Source organism: Lissotriton helveticus, chromosome 1_2, assembly GCF_964261635.1.
Source record: "Lissotriton helveticus chromosome 1_2, aLisHel1.1, whole genome shotgun sequence".
Classification (NCBI taxonomy): domain Eukaryota; kingdom Metazoa; phylum Chordata; class Amphibia; order Caudata; family Salamandridae; genus Lissotriton; species Lissotriton helveticus.
This window is the reverse complement of record NC_136058.1, coordinates 224,159,274-224,172,340: the sequence shown is the minus strand read 5'-3', so window position 1 is coordinate 224,172,340 and position 13,067 is coordinate 224,159,274.

Sequence of the window (13,067 nt, the reverse complement as noted above, 5' to 3'; positions counted from 1 at the left end):
ATATGATCATAGAGGACAGGGAAATGGGTTTATAGCCTGGATGGGAAATGAACAGCCCCCGATGCGTCCAAATACCCCACAACCTATGTGGAACACATCAGCCAGCGGATGGGGCCAGGCGGCCACTCCCTTTGACTGGGGATTTGGAACTGGGAATAGGTATGGAGTTTTATCCAATTTAAATGACTGCGACTGACATATGGAGGACATTGATTTGGTAAAAGATGCTTTGGATCAGCCACCAGTCATGAGCAGCCAATTTATTAATGGTCTAGATCCCAGTGTGTCCATCTATCAGACAGGGCAAGAAGACCAAATCACACCAAAACATGAACAGCGTCCCACTTTAAATCTGCCTGAGCACTGTGCGAATCAGAGCCTTGCCAGTGATAACCCGCAGAGCTTTTCGAATGTGGGAACTAACGAAGGGACCCAACTGTCACGAGCAGCTGAAGGGGTATCGGTGCGGTACTCAGAACTTAAGACACCTATAGATTCTTGCAAGATGATAAGCTGGAATATAGCGGGGTTGAACGCGAAACGGCAGGACAAGGCATGGTCAAGTTTTGTTTTAGGCCACCATATTATTGCTCTTCAGGAAACCTGGGACACATCCGCCAATCTTTGGTGGGATGGGTTTACCAGCTTTACCAAAGCAGCTGTTCCCAGTCGTATGGGGAGAGCTAAGGGAGGTCTTTTAATTTTGTTCTCCTTAGACCTGAAGGGGAGTTGTAGGCAGATTAGCACCGATTCCCATAACATCTTAATGGTAGAAAGAGTGATTAACAACACTAGCAGGACCATATATATAAACTTTTACAATTCAGGGAACAGCGACCATAGAGGATGTAACATTACTAATTTAGATAGTATTTTAAAATTAGCCAGCCAGAATACCAAGTATGACTTGGAGTATATTTTATTAGGCGATTTTAATATTCACCCATGTAACCTAGCCTGTAGGAGAAGTAGCGATGATGGGGACGAAGTACTAGAGGGACCCCACTTTGAACATAGTACCGAGGGAGAGGAGTTAGAAGAACTTCTTGCTAACTTCGATTTGTATGAACCAGATGGCGGCTCCAGATTGCCAACTTTTACTGGTGCCCACCATGGCACAATAATAGATTATATCTTTGTTTCCCAAGGTATCTTAAACCAGGTTATGGATTATCGTACGGTAAAAACACATTTCAGCGATCATAACCCGGTAGTACTCGAAGTGGCTTGGGGAGTCCATATGGGATTATCCCCAATTATAGTAAGGCCCGTTCACCCCCTGAGGATTTCTGACCAAGGCAGGCGAGTGAAATGGGCAAAAGTGATCCCGGAAAAATTTTATGCAGAAAATTTTCCAAAGATTAAGGACCAGGTCGAGATTTGCAAAAATCCTTGTGCGCAGGGCCAAGAAATTGTAGAGGCATTCGAGGCAATATGTGGCCAGGTAGCACAGGATCTTTTAGTTAAGCCAAAAAAATGAATCCCAGGAAATAAGCGCTGGTTTGACTCAGCATGCTCTAAAGCTCATAGATCATTGCTGACAGCCCTAAAAAATACCCCTAGGGTAAAAGATGAGATCACCAGACTAAGTAAAATGTACAAGCTAGCCATAAAAAAACGAAAGGACACCATTAAACGTGAAGCGTGGGAAAATCTTCTCTCAGCGGCAGTCCTGAAAGATAGTAGGAAATTTTGGGAGATTATTAAACAGCCCTTCTTTTCAGATGATAACAATGAATCTATGGACTGTGTTATCCCCGACGAAAAATGGTTGTCTTATTTTAAAAATGTATACGGGAATAATGACGAAGCAATCAAAGGTGTTCAGCCCTATTCTTTTTAACTATCAAGAAGTGGAAAAAGCTATTTTGGCTACTACAAAGCATAAGGCACCCGGTCCTGATGGAGTCCCTGCTGACTTTTTTATGTATTCACCAAGACTGTGGGCAGAGGTTTTGGTAAATGTGTTTAATGCAGTCAATGGCAACCCATCACCTGCCTCATGGGACACTTCTACTATCGTCCCTATTTTCAAAAAAGGCCAGCGGGATGATCCCGCCTGTTATAGGCTTATATCCCTCTTGGATTCATCCGTAAAAATCTTAGGTAGAGTCCTTTTATCTAGATTGAGGGAAAATGTTGAGAGCTGTGGCGGGTTGTCTGAGATGCAATATGGTTTCAGAGAAAGAAAAGGGACTATTGAACAGTGCGTTAACTTGTATTTGCTCATCTCCAAATATACTGTGGCCAAGGAGGGGTCCGTGTTTCTCGCATTCATGGATCTCTCCTCGGCTTTTGATTTGGTCAATAGGTCAAAGCTGTGGGCCATCCTGTTGGAGATGGGCATTGATGAGGCCCTGGTCACGTTTATGGCCACTCTGCACCAAGAACTCTTTGCAGCCGTACGTGTAACAAATGAGGGTAGATGTACCCCCCTTTTTAAATCCTTAAAGGGGGTACGGCAAGGCTGCATATTAGCCCCCTTTCTCTTTACCATTTATATCAATGGCCTGGGTGCACACCTAGGGGAGCAGGAAGCCGACGTCCCGCATGCAGGAGCCGTTAAAATCCCGGCGCTCCTGTATGCGGATGACGCCGTGCTGATTGCTCGCACGGGTGTTGGCCTTCAGCACCTTTTGGATGCCTTTGGTTCGTTTATGGAGCGGTTGGATCTTAAGGTAAACGTAACCAAGTCACATACAATGGTAGTGGGGCGCGCGTGTATTAAGAAGAGAAACAAAACATTTACATGTAGGGGGGATACTGTTTCCAGGGTATCTACATTTCCCTATTTAGGCGTACTGTTTGACCAGAAAGGGACCTGGGGCCCGCAGGTAAGAGCAAAGAGGTTGGCTGTCATTAGATCATCAGCAGCACTCCTGGGCTTTGCTGGTAGGCTAGGGGCTAGGCCCATGGAAGCTCTGTTAAACATCTATAAGAGTAAATCTGTGGCTATTGCGTTATATGGTTCCGCGTTGTGGGGGTATGTCAACTTGGAACCAATCCAGAGAGCAGAGAATAGATTCATTAGAACCCTGCTTTCTGTACCACAGTCGACCCCAACCTATTCCATCCACAAAGAAGTGGGCCTACATTTCTTGTCTGACACGCTGAGCATGGCCCCTCTGATCTTTTGGCTGAAAATGTGGATGAACGAAGAACTTCCATTAAATCATAAAATCATGTCTGATGTCCTGTCTCTGGACAAATTTAATAAGATCCCTTGGTTGGCGTATTTGGCTAAGGCATTTTTAGACCTGGGCCGCCCGGAGCTTTTTTCTTCCCCTGAGAACATCAAGGTACATGACATTGACTTTGTGAAGAAGTCCTTTATGGGAATGAAGGAAGCATGCCGTGAAGAACGTGAACTGGCGAAACCGCCAGTAAGGGAACATTGCCTACTTGTTAGTTCATTTTCACTAGCACCTTACCTTGGTTTCGTTACAATTCCTTTTCATAGGTTCCTTTTAATTAAGTTTAGATTTAATTTGTTACATTTTTATTTAGGTTCTTTTAAAAGTTGTCAGAAGCCGGAACTAGCCTTGCCCTGTAGCTGCGACCAGTTTTCTGTACAAGATACAATGCATTTTGTTATGTTTTGTGGGCTGTATTTAGAGCCAAGAAAAAAATACTTGCTGCCCATCCTCAAAGAGGCTGGCTTCACTCAAGTGAGACCGGCCCTGCTCTTTTTACAATCATTGCCTAATCCCCACATCACCTTTTGTATAGCTAATTTTCTGGTAGCCGCCTCAAGGGTGAAAGCTGTCTGCCTAGATTCGCCTTAAAGCAAATGTTTTACCATTTATACTCATCTTCGAATGTAATATCTTCTTAACTGTCTGTAATATTCTTTATTGCCTGTCCGTATTTATTGTTTACTGTTTTTTAAGAAAAAGGAAGAAAAACCTGTATGAAATGTTTTTAATTTTTTCCCCTCTTTGTATGGCTTTTAAATAAGTCGAATAAAGATATTCTGACTGACTGAACCAACCTAGACAAGCCATGATGCAGAAAATAAGAATCATGATTGAAAGGAAAGGGGTAACTTTGTCATGTAACAGTTTCGCACAATGAGTCTTTATCTTCATAATTTCGGCTGCTTAATCTTTGAGAGTAAAAAAATGCACCAGTAACCGGACTCTTCCCAGCAACCGCTTCACCAAGCGTCCGTCTTGGGCTTAAATAGCCACTGGCAGCCCGGATTCAGATGCAAATGTCTCAAGTCTGTTTGGGGTAGGATCGCAGCCGCGATTTGTACTCTTCTTGGGGTAAAAGTTCTGGGAGGGGTGAAATAAAGTCTGTCGTTTCGGTGTCTTTAAAGTCTGTTTTTTCAGTGTCTCTGGTCTCAGGATCAGCAACAGTGTCCGGAGTTGGTCCGTAGAAGGGTTTGCAATGCGACACGTGCAACCACCCTTTCCGTCCCTCGACCTTGATGGCGGTCCTCGTCGTCAGCAGCACCAGTTTGGGGGACGTCCACCTTTTCTCCAGAGGGCTGGTTCGATCAAAATTTCTGACGAGCACCCATTGACCAGGCTGAAGGGGGTGCTCATCGGGCGCGGTCTTGTCTGGAAAGGCTGCAGCCACCTGTGAACGGCAAGAACGTAGTGCAGACATCAAAGAAGCCAAGTAATCTGTCAGTACATTTGCATCAATGTCAAAAGCTTTTTAGGAGATGGGACACCCCAGATATTCGGAGGCCTCCCAAATGTAATTTCATAGGGGGACAGACCCGTCCGGGAATGTGCCACCATTCTCATATAGAAGAGGGCAACCGGAAGAGCTGTAACCCAATCTATTTGTTTGTCAGCGCATATTTTTGCTAATTTTGTTTTTAATGTCTGGTTATGTCGTTCGACTAGGCCTGCTGCTTGTGGATGCCTAACACAGTGAAACTTCCAGGTGTATCCTAGCAGTAAGGAGACAGCTTCCATCAATTTAGAGGAGAATGGTTGTCCGTTGTCAGAGTAAATGACTCTTGGCAACCCGTAGCGAGGGAAGAATTCCCTCACCAATTGCTTGGCAGTCATCTGGGCACCATAGTCTGGGACGGGGTATGCTTCAGTCCATCGAGTTAAGGTACAGACTACTACGAGGACATACTTATATCCCCGACATCTCTCCATCTGTATGTAGTCCATTTGTAGGACTTCAAAGGGGTGATCTGGAGGATGGAACCCTCCTTGTTCAACGGATACACTTTTCCCTGGATTGAACTGACAGCAAATCATACAGGTTCGTACTTTTTGTTTGGCTGCTGCACGCAGATGCTTGTTGTGCCATATCAGATTCAGACTGTCTAACATTCCTTTCTCTCCTAGATGTGTGGGACCATGAGCAGTTTCTATCATTATGGGAACCATTAGGTCAGGGAGAAACCATTTGGACTTGTCCTGTGTTACCCAACCTTGATCTGTGTGTGAACCTCCCTCCTCTTCCCATTTTCTCTTTTCGGTTTCTGTGGCTTGATTTTGGATGTCTACTACATCCTTGGTCGGATCGATAACTGGACAGATAGTACTAATGGTGGTTTCGGTGTTTAGTGATTCTGTCTGAGCAGCATGTTTAGCTGTGGCGTCAACCAGAGCATTACCTCTGGAGATAGAGTCTACAACTTTGGTGTGTGCTTTACATTTTAGTATGGCTATTTCTGTGGGTTTGTGTATTGACTCTAGTAGCTGGAGGATAAGGTCTCCATGTTGGATCTTGGTTCCATGAGAGGTCAGGAAACCTCTCTCTTTCCAAAGGATGCCGAAATTATGAACTACCCCGAATGCATATTGTGAGTCGGTGTAGATGTTGACTCGTTTTCCTTTGGACCATTCACATGCTTGGGTGAGAGCTATTAGTTCTGCTGCTTGTGCAGAATGTACGGGTATTCTGGCTGCTAGAAGGACGGTGTTTTCTGTAGTGACAGCATAGGCTGCTGAGAGTTCGCCTGATTGAAGGCGCATACAGGAACCGTCTACAAACAGTGTGTGTTCTGGTGTACTTAGAGGGACATCTGTAAGATCAGACCGGGGTTTTGTAACTAGTTCGACCACCTCTAAGCAGTCATGAACCTGGTTGTCAACTGGAACCGTAGGCAGTAGCGTAGCTGGGTTGAGGATATTGCACCTTTTGATGATAATATGGGGTTGGAACAGAGTGACTTCATAACCTGTGAGGCGAGCTATGGTTAAGTGTTGTGTCTGTGTCCTATTCAAAAGCAATTCTACTGCATGTGGAACTTGTACTTCAAGGGAGTGTCCTAGTACTATAGAATCACTTTGTCGTATTGCTAGAGCTGTAGCTGCAACAGATTTCAGGCAGGCCGGCAAACCTTGTGCAACAGGGTCAAGAGTGCTAGAAAAATAAGCACAGGGACGGTGTTTGTTAGCTTGTGTTTGTGTGAGTACTGACAAGGCTGTACCTTCCCGTTCTGTGACAAAGAGGACAAAAGGTTTGGCATAATCAGGTGTGGCTAGGACAGGTGCAGAGCATAATGCCTGTTTGAGGGTGTCAAAAGCAAAAGTGTGCTCAGGTGTCCATGGCAATGGGGAAGAGGTTGAGCTTGTTAGCTGTATCAGGGGTTAGGCCAGGTATGCAAACTGGGGAATCCACTGTCTACAGTAAGACGTGAGACCAATAAAAGCACGGACTTCTTTCTGTGTCTTGGGGACAGGAATGTTAAAAATGAGTTGAATTCTTTCAGGTGTGAGTGCCCTACCCTCCTTTGACAGCAGGTGTCCTAGGTAGGCCACCTGCTGTAAACACAATTGTAATTTCGAGGGTGACACCTTGTGGCCATGTTGTGCAAGGAACATTCGGACAATTCGTGATGCTTGTTCACATTCCGATTCGGAGCGTGCAGTGATCAGCAGGTCATCGACATATTGTAATAATGTCGTATTGGTGGGCAGAACAATGTTGTCTAACTGTCTTTTAAGTGCCTGACTGTAGATACTGGGGCTTTCTGTATATCCTTGGGGAGCTCTTGTAAAACAGAAGCTACGACCTTGTAAGGAGAATCCGAATAGGTACTGACTGTCTTGGTGGATCGGTACACTGAAGAAAGCATTCTTCAGATCGATTACAGTGAAATGTGTAGCCTCAGGATCTATGGCTGTTAACAGAGTACTGATGTCTGAAACCACGGGGTATTGTGGTACTACACATTTGTTGAGTTCACGTAAGTCAACCACGAGTCTGTAGACTGGTGGCGCACCGTCATCAGTTTTCTTTCGGACTGGCAGAACTGGCGAGTTACATATGTTGGAAGGTACTTCTCTGACTACTCCTTTTTGTATCAGGTCATCAATAATCTGGATAAGGGCTTGTTCTGCATCTGGGGGTAATTTGTACTGACGGACACGGGGTAGGACAACGCCTTCTTTCAATGTCACTAGGTGTGGTGTAATATCCATAAATCCTACGTCTGTTGGATCAGTAGCCCATAATGTGACGGGAATGTTTCTTAGTCTGACATCTAGTTCTCTTGTGGTGAAATGGCCTTTAAAATCTCGGAGGAATAGTCGGACTCCTTCCGGGGAACAACATATTATAGCACCTTGTTCTTTTAGTGTCTGAATGCCAAGGAGATTCTCGGGACAGGATTTTGTAAGCACTAAGTCGGTGGAAGTTTTAAGAGGACCAACTTGAAGTGATATTGGTTCAGAAACTTGATTGATGACAGGTGTACCTGAGAAACCCAAGGAAATACTATTTGAGCCAGAGAGGGGTACCTTGGGAATTTCATTGTGTTGCACTGTCGTCCTACTAGCCCCGGTGTCGATCAGAATTTTTGCTTCTTTACCTAGGAGTTTAGCATATACATAGGGACCCTCTTGGTCAACCGGGACCGGGATCAGTGGACGACTATCGTGTTCCCCCCAGCTGTCTCATAAAATTGTGGGGAATTCAGGATAGGATGATACTGGATACTGATAGAGTTGGGTAGTAGGTTTTGTATCAGTTGGCGGAGCAGAAGGTCGAGGGGGGTAGTTACGAGGTTGTGTCTTCCCAGTGGCAATATTATGTTGTAATACTGGACAGTCACGCACAAAATGACCTGGCTTTTTGCAATAGTTACAAGTAACTTTTTCCTGCAATACTTGGGGTTGTTTAGGAGTCTGTTGGATCGTATTAGTTTGTGCTACCAATACCTTCATTTTAGTATCCTTTGTCCTTTTCTTTTCTTGTTCTTGTTCGTCTCTAATTCTATTTTGATGATATTGTAGCATCTGAAGGGCTTGTGAAGGAGAGCTTGCTTGCCAAGTACTCTCTACCTTCAGTATTCTATTTCTAATTGTCGGTAAGGCATTTTCTACGAATTTGGAGACAAATAATCGACTATAGGCGTCTCCTCCTGAGGAGAGACCGCTGTTGATTAGAAATAATTTACAACAAGGGGTGGTGATGGACAGAGTCTCTGAATTAAGCAGAGTACTCTCACCCAGTCAAGAGATCAGGGCTAGATCCAACACCGTTTTTTAGCTCATTGCACCATCCCAGTTTCAGAACCTGGCTGTATGCAAATGCCAGAAACCGGTCCCCGGTAGCTTGTCTCCTTTCTTGTGAAGAATTGGCTTGGTAGTTTGGTCTGCCCTGTTCCCATGATGTACTGGGCCAGGGACAGACTAATTTGCATATAGCCAGGTTCTGAGCTGGGATGGGGCAGTGAGATAAATAACGGTGATGGATCAAGCCCTGATCTTTGGACTGGGTAAGAGTGGTCTGCTTAATTCAGACACTCTGTTCATCACCACCCCCTTTTCTGAATCGTTTTTGGCCACTATAGGTGTGGCAGGGTATACTCAGACATGAGTCCCTTTCTCACTGCTCCATCAGGATTCAAGCAAGCCGGGTCGAAGAGGCTGAAATGCCAGAAACCGGTCCCCGGTAGCTTGTCTCCTTTCTGGTGAAGAATTGGCTTGGTAGTTTGGTCTGCCCTGTTCCCATGATGTACTGGGCCAGGGACAGACTAATTTGCATATAGCCAGGTTCTGAGCTGGGATGGGGCAGTGAGATAAATAACGGTGATGGATCAAGCCCTGATCTTTGGACTGGGTAAGAGTGGTCTGCTTAATTCAGACACTCTGTTCATCACCACCCCCTTTTCTGAATCGTTTTTGGCCACTATAGGTGTGGCAGGGTATACTCAGACATGAGTCCCTTTCTCACTGCTCCATCAGGATTTAAGCAAGCCGGGCCGAAGAGGCTGAAATGCCAGAAACCGGTCCCCGGTAGCTTGTCTCCTTTCTGGTGAAGAATTGGCTTGGTAGTTTGGTCTGCCCTGTTCCCATGATGTACTGGGCCAGGGACAGACTAATTTGCATATAGCCAGGTTCTGAGCTGGGATGGGGCAGTGAGATAAATAACGGTGATGGATCAAGCCCTGATCTTTGGACTGGGTAAGAGTGGTCTGCTTAATTCAGACACTCTGTTCATCACCACCCCCTTTTCTGAATCGTTTTTGGCCACTATAGGTGTGGCAGGGTATACTCAGACATGAGTCCCTTTCTCACTGCTCCATCAGGATTCAAGCAAGCCGGGCCGAAGAGGCTGAAATGCCAGAAACCGGTCCCCGGTAGCTTGTCTCCTTTCTGGTGAAGAATTGGCTTGGTAGTTTGGTCTGCCCTGTTCCCATGATGTACTGGGCCAGGGACAGACTAATTTGCATATAGCCAGGTTCTGAGCTGGGATGGGGCAGTGAGATAAATAACGGTGATGGATCAAGCCCTGATCTTTGGACTGGGTAAGAGTGGTCTGCTTAATTCAGACACTCTGTTCATCACCACCCCCTTTTCTGAATCGTTTTTGGCCACTATAGGTGTGGCAGGGTATACTCAGACATGAGTCCCTTTCTCACTGCTCCATCAGGATTCAAGCAAGCCGGGCCGAAGAGGCTGAAATGCCAGAAACCGGTCCCCGGTAGCTTGTCTCCTTTCTGGTGAAGAATTGGCTTGGTAGTTTGGTCTGCCCTGTTCCCATGATGTACTGGGCCAGGGACAGACTAATTTGCATATAGCCAGGTTCTGAGCTGGGATGGGGCAGTGAGATAAATAACGGTGATGGATCAAGCCCTGATCTTTGGACTGGGTAAGAGTGGTCTGCTTAATTCAGACACTCTGTTCATCACCACCCCCTTTTCTGAATCGTTTTTGGCCACTATAGGTGTGGCAGGGTATACTCAGACATGAGTCCCTTTCTCACTGCTCCATCAGGATTCAAGCAAGCCGGGCCGAAGAGGCTGAAATGCCAGAAACCGGTCCCCGGTAGCTTGTCTCCTTTCTGGTGAAGAATTGGCTTGGTAGTTTGGTCTGCCCTGTTCCCATGATGTACTGGGCCAGGGACAGACTAATTTGCATATAGTCAGGTTCTGAGCTGGGATGGGGCAGTGAGATAAATAACGGTGATGGATCAAGCCCTGATCTTTGGACTGGGTAAGAGTGGTCTGCTTAATTCAGACACTCTGTTCATCACCACCCCCTTTTCTGAATCGCTGTTGATTAGAAAACATTTTTCCAATCTTGTGTAATAGTCCCCTATATCCTCGTCTGGTTTCTGTTTGCATGCAGAGATAGCATCCCAATCTTCTTTCTTAGTGGTCAGTAACTGGGATAGTATTTTAGGGAGACAGCGAGGGAGTTCCTGAACTAGGGGTCCTAAGCCTTGTCCAGGATTGCGAGTAATGTATTCTTTCTCTAATTCCGTCCATGTTACCTTTTTCCCTTCAATCTCCCAGTCCTTTCCCTTTAGTTTGTCATACGTTCCCTGTGGTAATAGGACCTTGAGTAGAATATTGAGGTCTTTGTAAGTAAAGGAACCCATTTGGAGGATATCCTTGAGTTCCCTGTGGAAACCCGAGGGATCCTTTTCATGAGAAGGGACCATTTTCTTCATTTCTAGTATCTCTAGTTTTGTCAGAGGGGTGTAAACAAATGATTGTTGTAACTTCCCTGCGGAGTCTGCTACGGGGTGTACTTCTCGGAGAGGGAACTGTCCTTGGTCATATTGATGGGTATTTATATCATAACTGTCTGTAAAGCACTGAACATATCGCTGTCGTAGGTCAAGGAAAATATTTAGAAACTCTTGTCCCCTGGCCACCCACCTCCCTTCTAAACAGTCCCGTAAGAGAGAGTGTAACTTTCTAGGCGGGCAACCAGTGTCTTCGTACATTGTAATGAGGTGTTGAACCATATAGATGCTGGCTAATCTTTGAGAAGTTAGAGGGATTGATAAGAACATTTGGGCAACTATATCAGGGCCATATATAGAGTATTGAGATACCCAATGTGTGCTTGATCTAGCGAGTTCTTTTTCTTGTGTGGTGAGTGGAGGCTCGTCGTCCATCCAATCATCTAGGGCTTCTTGTGTTCGTTGGAACAACTTATCTGTGGGGGCTGACAATTTCTTAGTTTTAAGTTTGAATTGTCCGTTATTCTGAGAACGAGGGATACGGGAACGTACTGCACCCTGAAAAGCAGTTCCTTCGTCTCTATCCTCGCTCGTACTCTCATTCTCAGTTCCCTGGGTAAGGGCATCTTTTCGATGGGAATCGGAAACCTTGCTTATGAAGAGCGGAATAAAAAGATCTATTTCTTTTATTTTATTGTAATTTCCTGCGACTACTGCTTGGTCTAGTTGTAGTAAATCATCAGGAACTCTTTTTCCTGCACTAGCTATCATTCTAATAAAACAAGTGATCATGAATCGTGAGAGGCATTTTCTATGTGCTATGGGTCTATTTTTTATAGCCTCCTGTAGAGTTTCTAAATTTTCTCCTGTTCGAAGCGCTTCATAAATTTTGTTTAGGCAATTTGTGACATTCGGTACCTCTCATATACCTTCTAGAGCTTCTCGTAAGCGAAGGGAAATATCTGCTTGTGAACCTTCCCCTGGGGTTGGATCATAATCACATTCTAACAGAGGTAGAACACCACCCGAAGTGTCAGGGATGGGTTCCGTCTGAGTAACTACTCGTCTGGCTGTTACCTGATTCGTATAAGCAGGAGGAGGCTCCATCAAGTAAGTAGTAATAAAATCGTCAGGTACAGAAGGAACCTTAGGGTGTGGAGGTGCCGTAGGGGTACTAGAATCTGAGTTAATCTCGGACCCTGTTTTTGGTGAGAGGACAGGATATATACCCGTTACTGAGGCTGAGACCTCCCTTTTCGTTTGTTCAGAACAAATATCATCATCCTGATCCTGTAACTTTTTCATCTTACTTTCTTCCGACATTCTCTTTGCTTTCTCAACTTTCCCTTGCTCTTTCTGTTCCCTTCGATGTGCTTCCTTTCGCCATATATCAACACTCTCTAACATCGAGGGTCTCGCTTTCTTTTCCCAACATCTTTTCTCAACCGCCATGATACAATTCAAATCACATGTGCCACTCTTTGGCCATCTGATCGTGATGTCTAAATCTTTAGTATAACTTTCCCAAAGATCCAAATACAAGATGGCACCAATCCCATACTTTGTGTACATAACATAACCAGGAGTATCCTTCGGGGGGACTGGTACAGACTGTTCCAGTAACCCCTTCCGGGTACCCAGTTTACACAGCTTAGAGAACCAAGGCATTGTATCAGATACAAATAAAAACTTTACACTTGAAAAAACTCGATATATTCTGAGTATCAGAATACAAACATACCAATTTCTAGAAACCTAGAACCCGTCTTTACCGTGCTCTGAATAACTCAGAACCCATCTTTACCGTGCTCTGAAGATTCAGAACCCGTCTTTATACAACCCCAGCAGTACTCACCGAGGTGCAGAGATCTTGAAGACCTTGAAGATCTGGACACTTGTTTAGGCAGCGCTCATGGACAGGGACTGGTCGGGTTTCAGACGACCTCGGACTCTGCAATTTTCACAGGTTTCGGGCTCTGGGTCGAGACTTCCGCTGTCGTCCTCACCGCCTCGTATGGATGGCTAGGCCGTGGCTCGGTCCCTCTTCGACACGAAGGAGTTCATGCAGGAACACCCTGCAGTGTGCACTTGGAAGTCCGTCGATGTTTTGAAGAGACCGGTCTAGGTCCACATCACCGGCGTGTGGGGAGAAAGGGAAGTCCATGTTC